The sequence below is a fragment of the Podarcis bocagei genome, assembly GCF_964188305.1.
Source record: "Podarcis bocagei genome assembly, chromosome: 17".
In the NCBI taxonomy this organism is placed as follows: Eukaryota; Metazoa; Chordata; class Lepidosauria; order Squamata; family Lacertidae; genus Podarcis; species Podarcis bocagei.
Genome location: NC_138143.1, coordinates 41,661,377 through 41,673,082, shown reverse-complemented (window position 1 = coordinate 41,673,082; position 11,706 = coordinate 41,661,377). Strand labels below are relative to the sequence as shown.

General features: G+C 46.6%; 1 pseudogene across 1 annotated transcript; it reads left to right on the top strand.

The window, feature by feature from the left end:
• Window positions 1–5,062: 5,062 nt before the first annotated feature.
• Window positions 5,063–5,984, top strand: LOC308577158 (guanine nucleotide-binding protein G(I)/G(S)/G(T) subunit beta-2 pseudogene; annotated as a pseudogene). Its single transcript has one exon. The product of its transcript is annotated as a guanine nucleotide-binding protein G(I)/G(S)/G(T) subunit beta-2 pseudogene (transcript).
• Window positions 5,985–11,706: the final 5,722 nt, after the last annotated feature.

The following is an 11,706-nucleotide window of genomic DNA, read 5'->3' as shown; positions in this document are numbered from 1 at the left end:
AGGAGTGCTCGCCTTAAGGCTAGGAGAGGCAAGTCACCTGTGGACCGGGGCCGCCCTAGGCCCCAGAGGAGATAGAGGCCAACCCGCCCAGTCCCAGGTTGCGGGAGCAACATTGTTGGTTACCTGTTCCTGCCGGCACCCTGTCCTGCTTTCTGCCAGAGTTCCTGACCACGGCCGACTCCCTGCCTTGGACCCTGCTTCAGCCTCGGACTGGACACGGACCACATAGCACGGTAACACCCCCCGGGACCAGCACATCCACACTCCCAATGAAACTTTTCTCTCTGCAGGGGACCCGATGGATGAAGCCAGCAGATCTGCTTCTTCCTCTCCTACATCTGGAGTCACAAGGAGATGACCTCAACCCATTGGTGCCAGCTTTCAATACCTCCCCCCCCCCGCTTCTTCTCCTTCTTCTGTCTCTTCCATCAGGGATTCCCAACCAAACCATGCTGGATCCTGATGGAATCAATGGTTAAAGGCTGCCTTTGGGATGACATAGAAAGTACGGGAATGGAAGCACTACTAAAAGATGCAAAATGGCACAGAACGCCCCCTTGGTAATAATCTCTGGCATAACAGATGCCTTCTGATGGTTCCCTTGTTGCGAGAAGCCAAGTTACAGGGAACCAGGCAGAGGGCCTACTCGGTAGTGGCGCCCGCCCTGTGGAACGCCCTCCCACCAGATGTCAAAGAGAAAAACAACTACCAGATTTTTAGAAGACATCTGAAGGCAGCCCTGTTTAGGGAAGCTTTTAATGTTTAATAGGTTATTGTATTTTAATATTCTGTTGGAAGGCGCCCAGAGTGGCTGGGGAAACCCAGCCAGATGGGTGGGGTATAAATAATAAATTATTATTATTATTATTATTATTATTATTATTATTATTATTATTATTATTATTATTAACATTGCTCTAGAAGCACAGAAAGAGGCCATGCAAATCCACTTGTATCTCCTGTTCTGCAAAGTTGCTTTAATAGGAAATTGTATACACAGCAACATTCTCTTAAGCCTAAACTGGATATTATAGGAGACATGAAGTTTCTGCCATCTGATGTCTCGCACCCTCCTATCCTTATAATGTGTGCTACAGCACAATGCGTGGCACATTGTCATGCTGCCCTTTCATCTCTGAAGCACCAGTGATATTGGGCGTGGAGGCACAATATAATGACATCATGTCTCAAGTTGTATTGTCGTAACGGACTTTACAGGGAAGGGAAGACAAAAAGTCGTGGGTTGCTGGGAGCTCTGTCTCTAGTAGAAATCTAGTTCTGCCCTAACCGTGACTGATAACTGTAAAGTGGTTCGTGTAAATGCAATTAAACTTATCACACTGGGCCATATAGCCAGAAAGGAAAAGTGAACAAAATCTAAATTTACTCCAACATCACAGAGTTCTTACTGGAGGATGTTACTTTGTAATTTTTTTCCTTAACATTCTAATTGTTTGCTAATTCCTCCTGGGAAATCTTTGTCCTAGTTTCCTCAGGACTTCATAATTATATAAAATTCTGCATATTTCATGGTTAAAGAAGCAAATATTACAAAAACTGTGAATCTGCAAGGAGCAAACAAGCACAAGCTAATGGCAGATGGCGGGGTGGGGGGGGGAAGAAGTGTTTTATATTTGGAACATTAATAACAGTGATCAAAAAAGAGAGAAACAATAAAAAAACTATTCAAAGTTGCTGAAATTTAAGAGAGGCTTTAAATGGGATGGCAGATTACCACATTCGTATGAAACTATTATTAACTTTCTCCTTAAGTGTACTTTTATAATTCTAAATAAAGAAACAGGCAACGGGTTCTGCCTCCTTGATTCTTGATCTTGTACACAAAAGTTTGTATACCTCTCCCCTAATACAGAAACTCTCCATCTGTGAACTGCTCCCTGACTGTCAGCACAGAGAGATCAATGGCACTTGCTTCCTGTGATCTGCATCCAGCTAAGTCATACTAAGTCCCACTAAAATCAATATACTTCATATCCTGAAGTCCATTGAATTCAATGGTCCTACTCTGATTTAGCAACTAAGTGTTAGTTGGATGCAACCCAACAGGTAACTTTATATGACTGCAGTCAAAGGTGAGTCTCACAGGTGCATATGATGAAGATGAAAGTGTGAAAGGCAAATAAGAAAGAAGCTGAAAAGAAAAACTGACATTTCTGGGAAATGTGAGGAATTGGTGCCAATAAATATTTTTGTGTGCCAGTTGTTTCTATCACTGATGGAACTTCACCCTTCCATAACTAAGTGCCATTCAGTTAACTTTTATTTACTATTGCTGCCTTAAGATGGCTGTCCTTGCAATCGCCCAATCAATCAAAAACCGCTCTCAGGACTCAAAACGTTCCTGGCCATTTGCATTCCTGGTATTAGCGGATTTCTTAAGAATTATCAGTAAAATGCCAAGTTGGGATTAAATTAGCATAGAGTATCTAGGAAGCTTGCATTATCGCCAATTACTGCTGATGTGGATGGTCACTGTGGATACAGATAAATCTGCTAATTGAGGATAATCAGACATCTGACAACATGGACTGGCGCATGAAAGCTCATTAATGAATAATGGAGTTCGAAGTGCCTTAGAGATCATGCGCTCCAACCCCCCTGCTCAGTGTGGAATCAGCAACGCAGGACCTACCGTTACAGTGCACCTTGTCCAGTCACTGCTTAAATACTTCTAATGGACGAGAGCCAAGCACCACCCAAAACACTCTGAATTAATGTCAAAACAGCTCTTTTACCATTAGGAACTTTCTTCTAATGTCATTGTCCAGCAGTAAGTTTGTGACACAGGTTAGTTTCCCCTCCCCAGGTGTTACATGTGTGCTTTCGTATGCTTATAAGCAGAACTTTTTTTCAGCTGCAACTCCCAGGAACTCAGTTCCATCACCTCTCATGTGGGCGCCATTGCCATTATAAGAGACTAAGGGAGGCATTCATGGTGAGTTCTGGCACCTCTTTTTCTAGAAAAATAGCATAGCTTATAATGAATATAGGAACAGAATTCTACCTATGGTTTTTGAGCAGCAGGCATATGAGGTGGTACCCGTTGTTGAATGAATGCTACCAAATTGGGTTTGATGGGAAAAAAATATCAAAGCCATGGATAAACACAGAAGAGGTTTTCTTTCTCTGAAAGAAAAGTTTCCAGGGATCTGTGAGGCCAAACTCAAGGAAGGGATATTTGTAGGTTCACAAATAATAAAAGACAATGTATTTGATAATAATAATAATAATAATAATTTATTTGTAACCCGCCCATCTGGCTGGGTTTCCCCAGCCACTCTGGGTGGCTTCCAAAAATACAGTAAAATATCACAGATTAAAAACTTCCCTGAACAGGGCTGCCTTAAGATGTCTTTTAAATGTCAGGTAGTTATTTATCGCTTTGACATCTAATGGGAGGGCGTTCCACAGGGCGGGCGCCACTATCGAGAAGTCCCTCTGCCTGGTTCCCTGTAGCTTTGCTTCTCGCAATGAGGGAACCGCCAGAAGGCCCTTGGCGCTGGACCTCAGTGTCCGGGCAGAATAATGGGGGTGGAGACGCTCCTTCAGATATACTGGACCGAGGCCATTTAGGGCTTTAAAGGTCAACACCAGCACTTTGAATTGTGCTCGGAAACGTACTGGGAGCCAATGTAGGTCTTTGAAGACCGGTGTTATGTGGTCTCGGCGGCCGCCCCCAGTCACCAGTCTAGCTGCCACATTCTGGATTAGTTGTAGTTTCCGAGTCACCTTCAAAGGTAGCCACACGTAGAGTGCATTGCAGTAGTCCAAGCGGGAGATAACCAGAGCATGCACCACTCTGGCGAGACAGTCTGCGGGCAGGTAGGGTCTCAGCCTGCGTACCAGGTGGAGTTGGTAGACAGCTGCCCTGGATACAGATTTGACCTGTGCCTCCATGGACAGCTGTGAGTCCAGAATGACTCCCAGGCTGCGCACCTGGTCCTTCAGGGGCACAGTTACCCCATTCAGAACCAGGGAGTCCTCCACACCAGCCCGCCCCCTGTCCCCCCAAAACAGTACTTCTGTCTTGTCAGGATTCAACTTCAATCCATTAGCCGCCATCCATTAGCTGCGATATGGTAAATGAAGTTGAAGGCAGAACATGGAAAGCATTTGAATCTGTTGTTACAAATTTTCCTGGAAATTTTAAGACCATAAGCTACAAACAATTGACAGTGAATTTCTAAGATGCTTATAAAGCTATGGGAAGTAATATGTCTCTGACAATTCATTTCTTGGGTTCATATCTTGACTTTCCCCCACCCAGCGTGGGTGCTGTGAGTGATTAACATGGGGAGTTGTTCCAACAATGTATTTCTGCCATGGAAAAGAGGTCAAAGGCAGGTGAGTCCCAGCAGGCTTATGAATTTCTGCTAGTCATCAGTAAGGAATGTTCCAAAAGCAAAGTACTTCGGAAGTCAAACAGAATCCGTTCTAGAAGTCTGTTTGACTTCCAAAACATTCAGATACCAAGGCGTGGCTTTTGATTGGCTGCAGGAAGCTCCGGAAGCCAATCGTAAGCCATGGAAGCCACGTCAGACGTTCAAGTTCCAAAGAACGTTTGCAAACCCGGAACATTCACTTCCGGGTTTGCGGTGTTCTGGAGCCAAAACGTTTGAGTCGCAAGGCGTTCATCAACCAAGGTACAACTGTATAGATGTAAAACAACATCAGATAAATTTTTTTTGATGTGTTCATAATTTTAAAAAGACTCCTATTTGCATATAGTTTTTGCCTTGCTCACTTCAGAAATAAATTCTCCAGTACAATAGTGGTGGGTGGCAGAGAAAATTCAAAGTGATTTCCAAGCTCAATAGTCTATTTTGTGTAGGACACACTATATCTTTTGCAGGTCACAACATTTTTGTGGGGTTTTTTTGTTTGTTTGTTTGGCCATGCAATGTGTTTAGCTCCCAATTGCTTCCATGTGATTTCCACTCACTGGTTGTATACCTACCCTCTGGAGCAACTGGTATTTTCCACCTTCTGCAGGACAGTCCTTCAGACATTTGAAAACCATGTCGCCTGTCAGGGAACTGGGGGACAGACTCCAGGCTGCTGGTTAGTGCCTCCCAAGACGGCAAACTGATCATTTGGGACAGCTACACCACAAACAAGGTCCACGCCATCCCTCTGCGGTCGTCGTGGGTGATGACTTGTGCCTACGCCCCATCCGGGAACTACGTGGCCTGTGGCGGCCTGGACAACATCTGCTCCATCTACAGCCTCAAGACCCGGGAAGGGAACGTCCGGGTCAGCCGGGAACTCCCTGGGCACACAGGCTACCTCTCCTGCTGCCGGTTTCTCAACGACAACCAGATCATCACCAGCTCCGGAGACACAACGTGCGCCCTGTGGGACATTGAGACGGGCCAGCAGACCACCGCCTTCACGGGCCACAGCGGGGACGTCATGTCGCTGTCTCTGGCCCCCGACATGCGGACCTTTGTCTCAGGCGCCTGCGATGCCTCCATCAAGCTGTGGGACATCCGGGACAGCATGTGCCGGCAGACCTTCACGGGGCACGAGTCCGACATCAACGCCGTCTGCTTCTTCCCCAACGGGAACGCCTTCACCACCGGCTCGGACGACGCCACCTGCCGCCTCTTTGACCTGCGGGCCGACCAGGAGCTCATGATGTACTCTCACGACAACATCATCTGCGGCATCACCTCCGTGGCCTTTTCCCGGAGCGGGCGCCTCCTCCTGGCCGGCTACGACGACTTCAACTGCAACATCTGGGACTCCATGAAGGGCGACCGGGCGGGGGTCCTCGCCGGCCACGACAACCGCGTCAGCTGCCTGGGCGTGACGGACGACGGGATGGCCATCGCCACCGGCTCCTGGGACAGCTTCTTGAAAGTGTGGAACTGAACCCCTTGCTCTGGCTTGGGGGGGGGGTACGGTGTGGGGAGGGAGAAAAGCAGGAGGGAAAGCCCTTGACGTCCCCCCCTTCCCTCCCCCCAATAATCCAGCCTCTTCCCCCTCCTCTCCTGCCGCCTTGAAGGGGGCCCTGTGGCCTTGAACCCCACAAACACTCCCCCCCCAACTTTTTGTCGTCCTTTTTATTTTCCCCTGCTCTCGTTTTTGTTTTTTTTAAAACTGCCATCGGCACAGGGGTGAGAGGGGGAAAGCCGGATGGATTACAGAGAGCCCCCAAAGATCGTGGGAAGCAGCTCCTCCTCAGCGGAGGAGAGTATTAAGTAGTGGGTTGACATAGCAGCCGGCACAGCGATTTCTTCAAGTAGCTCTTTTATTAAGATAAGCTGGAATAGAACTGACTGCGAACAGCTCAGCCAGCCTGTATTTATAGGCAGCCGGCTGTCAACATTGTAACCACAACAGCTCAGAGTTCCCGCCTAAACTAACTGCCGCGGACCTGAGTGAAAACTACCTACAGACCTGAGTGAAAACTATATACAGTATCCCCCTGTTGGCCCAGGGTGAAACTACACTACATAACAGAGAGTAACCACGCCTCCAGTGGAGAGGAGCTTCAGGGCTCGGAGGAGGCAAGGCGGTGCCAGGACACCTTGCCTGGGCAAAGCGGGGAGGAGAGAGGTCCCCCTTTACCCAAGCCTTCCCTGGCTTTCGCGCAGAGAGGGGAGGCGTAGGCTGGGATATTTCCGTTCCACCTTAAAAGGGAGCAGGATGTTTGTGTCACAGCCTGCGTATTTCCTGTTTTCACAGGATGTTTCTGTTGTGTCTTTGCTTTCGTTTCTCTCCGTGTCTGGAGACACTGACGCAGGCAGTCATGTCTTTCTTTGTTCTGATCAACGCTGAATAAAACTTGTAAATAATGCTCTCCTGAGTGCGACTTTTGCTGTGCATTATCTGCTGATAGAGTGTGCATGAGCTCTAGAATGTGGCAAGATATTTTCTAGAAACTCATGTCGCTAATTGCTGATACTGCGTGCCTACGGGAGATCGATGGATCGTCCGGCAGACGGCTTGGGGCCATGATGGACTTTGTCTCCCTGGCAGTATCCCAACAGAAACTACTCTGCTGGGGAAGGTTTAAGGACCGCCCACTCTCAGATTCTGCCAGTGAATGAGCAAGACATGGAATAGAGGTGCTCTGAATTTTAAAGGTTTTTATCACCAATAAGAAACCTTTTAAAACAGACTATTGAAGCTTATTGCCTGATTGCTCTCGAGCAACCAACCGATACTTCTAACATCACCCCTGAATCTTTCCTTTGCCAGACTAAACAGATCCAGCTCTTTCAACAATTCCTCATGGGACTTAGTCTCCAAATCCCTCATCAACCTGACTGCCATGCATTTTAAAAATATGATGTGCAGAACTGGACACAGTACTCCAGGTGTGGTATGATTAGCACAAAACCTACTGGAACAATTACTTCCTGCAGTCTGGCCAACATGCATCTGTTAATGCAACCTAAGACTTAATAGCTCTTTTGCTTTTTTTTTTTTTTTTGCAACTGCATTACACTGCTGGCTCATGTTCAACTTGTGATCCTCTAAGAAGCAGAGATCCTTTTTCCATGTGCTGCTGCCAAGCCATTTGATTTTATGCTTTCACTTTTTCTGTACCTAAACGCAAAACTATTTTCTCTGTTGAGCTTCATAATAATTGTCATAATAAATCTGTCTGTCTTTAAATTGAGAAGATTATTTGTTGTTTCACATTAAAAATCAATGTAAAGTGCTGACTAAAACCTATTTTTATAGATTAAGGAAGGAAGGAAGGAAGGAAGGAAGGAAGGAAACATCTTAAATTGTGGGACATGGGTGTATTTGTCAGAATTGTTTGCATTTTGCCATTATTAAGCTTTTCTTTTACTCAGGGTTGCCCGTCAATGTGTACAGAAGAGCCAGGATTGCATACCAAGATCAGCTATTTCAGCACTGATAATTTGGTCTTTTCCTGCCATACACCAATGAGCAGCAGTTCGCTGACTACACCACGCTTTGGGGAAACATCCTGCCCACCTGGAAATGGCCTTATGGACCAGATGTTCTGGATGTCCCGGGAAGGCGCTCACCTCATCCAGATGTAGGTGGAGCAGCTCAGCTCCTTCTGCTTTCCTGTGTTGGTCCCAGCAATGTTGGAGGGGCAGCAGTAATTATGTAAAGTCTTTCCCAGCCCTGCTGATGACCCAGACAAATACACTACTTGCTAGCAGCTTTCACCATTTGGTGACCTTGTTGACATCCGCCTGTCTCAAGAGACAATGGAGTGCGCCTGTTGAGGTGAAGTGAAACCACTGTAGAGAAACTGGTACCTTGTAGCTTCTGCCTCCTGGTGTGTTTTTGTGGCATTAGCAACACTGAAGTGACTTCTCCGGGGCACAAGCCAGGGAAATGTATCGTATTTTTCGCTCTATAGGACACACTTTCCCCCCTCCAAAAATTAAGGGGAAATGTGTGTGCGTCCTATGGAGCGAATGCAGGCTCCTTGGCTTCAGCAATAGCAACGCAAACCCTCCAAAGCGCAGAGGGAGCGCTCTGGAGGCTACGCATTGCTTTTGCTGAAGCCTGGAGAGTGAGAGGGGTCGGTGCGCACTGATCCTTCTCGCTCTCCAGGCTTCAGGAATAGCTGCCTGAAGCCTTTGGAGCACAGCGGGAACTTGCGCTGCGCTCTGAAGGCTTCGGGTTCCTTTTGCTGGAGCCAGGAGAGCAAGACTCCTGGCTTCCTGGCTGGAAGGGGCAGGAACAGGATGATACCATCCCATCCCCCTGCCCATTCAGAACACAAGTTTGTGGGAATCACTGGGACATTTTCTCAGGCATGCTTTGGTAAGGAGTTAGCATGTCATGAATCACACTTGGCTAATGTGAATTATCCTCACATTATTATTGCATCGGGAGATCGATATTATGCTGGCGCTGTAATGTTTTTATTTCTTTTATTGCTTTGTACAACAAAATCTTGCTGCTGACCATTTTCGTGAAGCTCTTTGCTCCCTGTGAAAGAGGTATTGCTTTCTCTGCCTCTATCACAGGAAGAGAAAGAACTTTGAAGAATTTATCCTTAAGGATAGTGGGGAAGTGGGGGGTTGTATACATCTTTTTTCTTAAAGAAAAGCATCTGCAACATGCACCCTGCACATTCACCACCGCAGGGTTTTCTTTACAAAAGGGCTTCCTCACCTGTGGTAATTTCTGGAACGGTACATGTGACCCCATGAAATATATGTTTTGTTTCATTGAAAGCTTTTATAACTTTTACAAAGGGTGTAGATCATCCATAATTAAACACCACCTTCTTCTCCTTCTTCATCTCTTCCTCAGTGGCTGCTCAATCCAACTTAATTTTACAAGGTAAATATTATACTTGGAGCCAAGTTTATATTCTAAACAGGCACCATTCAAATAGCATCTTTGAAAAATAGTTTTGGGATATGCAGCTAGAGAGATTGTAAGCCACCAGATGGGGATTCATTTTTAAAACAGCAACAGCAACAAAGTTATTGAACAGCACATAATAATTTAAGAAGCTTTAAGAAGCAAAGAGGAGAGTTGAGTTAAGGGACATTCTGTTCTGTTATTGTTTCTCTGCTTTGGCTTGGCTTGAGCATTAATGATGGATGTTAATTAATGGAGAAGCATTGGAGCAGATCATCTCCATCATCTTGATGAGGGTTAGCCGGCTCCTGTACTCTCAGGAGTCACTGTGTTCTCTGCAAAGTGATACAGTATTGGAAGTGCATTTTCCTGCACAGACCAACCCCTTCACTATTAGTTATATGCCATAATGCAGCCGATGCCATCTAGAAGGAACAGCAGTGCAATTATTTATTTATAACACATTTCCGCACTGCTCTTTAGCTGTTAAAAAGAGCCCCGAGACAGCTGACGCAACAATAAAATAAAATTAAATGCAAGATAAACTGATAAAGAAAACCATAACTAGATCAAATTAAGACACATTAAAAGCCAGGAAAAACAAAACAAAGTCTTAACAACTCACTTAAAGCAGTGTTTCCTAACCCAGTGGCGTGGAATGGCATGGGGGAGACACAGGGGCGATTGCCCCAGGCGCAAAATTGTTAGGGGCGTAAAATGGCAACACCCAGTGCTGCCTTAATACAGCCGCACACTTCCATCAATGGGCTCCATTGAAAATGGCATCTCCACGCGAACCAGGAAGTGACCTCTCCAGACAACAAAACAACTCTTCTTTTCTTATCTCTGTGGCTGCAATCTCCTGGGTGATGCAGATGCTGTGCTCCATCCATTTCCCTCTCTAACACCCCGGGCCCTGGCAACCCATGCTACGCTACTGTCCTAACCTGTGGGTTGCAAGCCAAAAGTGTGCCCCGAAGCCTGTGCAAGTGGGTCAAGTAAAACCAAAACAATTATTACTTTTAACCGTTGATTGCTACCATGAGAACCCCTTATATGTTTCTGTTTTGTATCATAATGCTGTGTTGACACTTATAGCTGAATGTCAGTCAAGCTCAAGCCTTAGATTTTAACACTTGGGAACTGCCCGTTGGAGGTAGATCCTGTGATAGCTTGAGTGCCCATACATGGAGCTGTTTTGAGGAGCCTATGCGTCAGAGGAGAGCTGTGCTACTTGCTCAAAAGTCTCTGTGCAAGCAGCTGGTGGTGGAGGAGCCTATGGCAGAGGCCGCCCTGGAACAGGCGGAGGAAGCGAGGTGGCAGAAGTCGGACACAGGGCCGTCTTACCCATAGGCGCTAGGGTTGCGGGGCACCCGGGTGCCAGGCTATCAGGGGCACCAGGCCGAGAGTCCGGGGCCCAGGAGCTGAGTCCAGGGAAGAGCCTGCCCGTCGGTCGGAGCGCCGCAGTGGGCTCTTCTGCTGCAGGCGGCTCTGCGCCGTGAGTTCGGGGGTGACTGAGCCAGCGAGACACTGATGTGGCTGGCCGGCTCTGCCCTCCTGCACGCCTGGGACTTGGCAACCTGGAAGGGGTGGATCTTTGCACCCCGGCGCTGCATATGCTTAAGACAGTCCTGGCTGGACATCACAGACGTCAAACAGATTATGTGATTATGATGTCCCACTTAATTTGGGGCAGTTGAGTGGTGTGCTGGGCTGCTGAGGAGGCGGCAGATCCGGTCTCTAAAGAGCATGCCACAGCGGCAGCAGTGAGCAATGGAGTCTGGAACTGCTGCTTCTGCGGATCCTGCCACCTGAGGCGGTTGCCTCACCTTGTCTCATAGGTGGGCCAGCCCTGCCACTGAATAACTTTAGCTAGCTGACAAAGCAATAGAAGTGCCGCCGTCGTATCTTTTCAAGACAAGTGTTTCAGCAGTGACTGGTATCGGAATGAAATACAGTAGCAGGCTATGTATCAGTAACGATCTGAGGCTTTTCCCGACAACCATCAAACCCCACATTTACGTACTTGTTGGCAAAACGCAAACCCCTCCCTCCCACTGCTATTTGCCAAAATAGACTTTATCATGAATTAAAGTATGAAAAACATCCATAGTTCATTATACTTAACACTGCTTGTATAACTGTATATTTTTAGAATAAATATTTATAGCTTATGAAGCAATGCTCTGCAATTAGATTGTTGGTGTTCTTACATTCCCATAAACCAAACTGTAAATAACTTTGTAAGTACTATGAATATTTTACCAAATTTTACATTAATGGGGGCATTAAGTAATTTTTTTGCTTGGATGCCTCAAGTAATGGTTATAAAATACACAAACTCACAGTTAAGATGCAGAAATGTGACAGCTT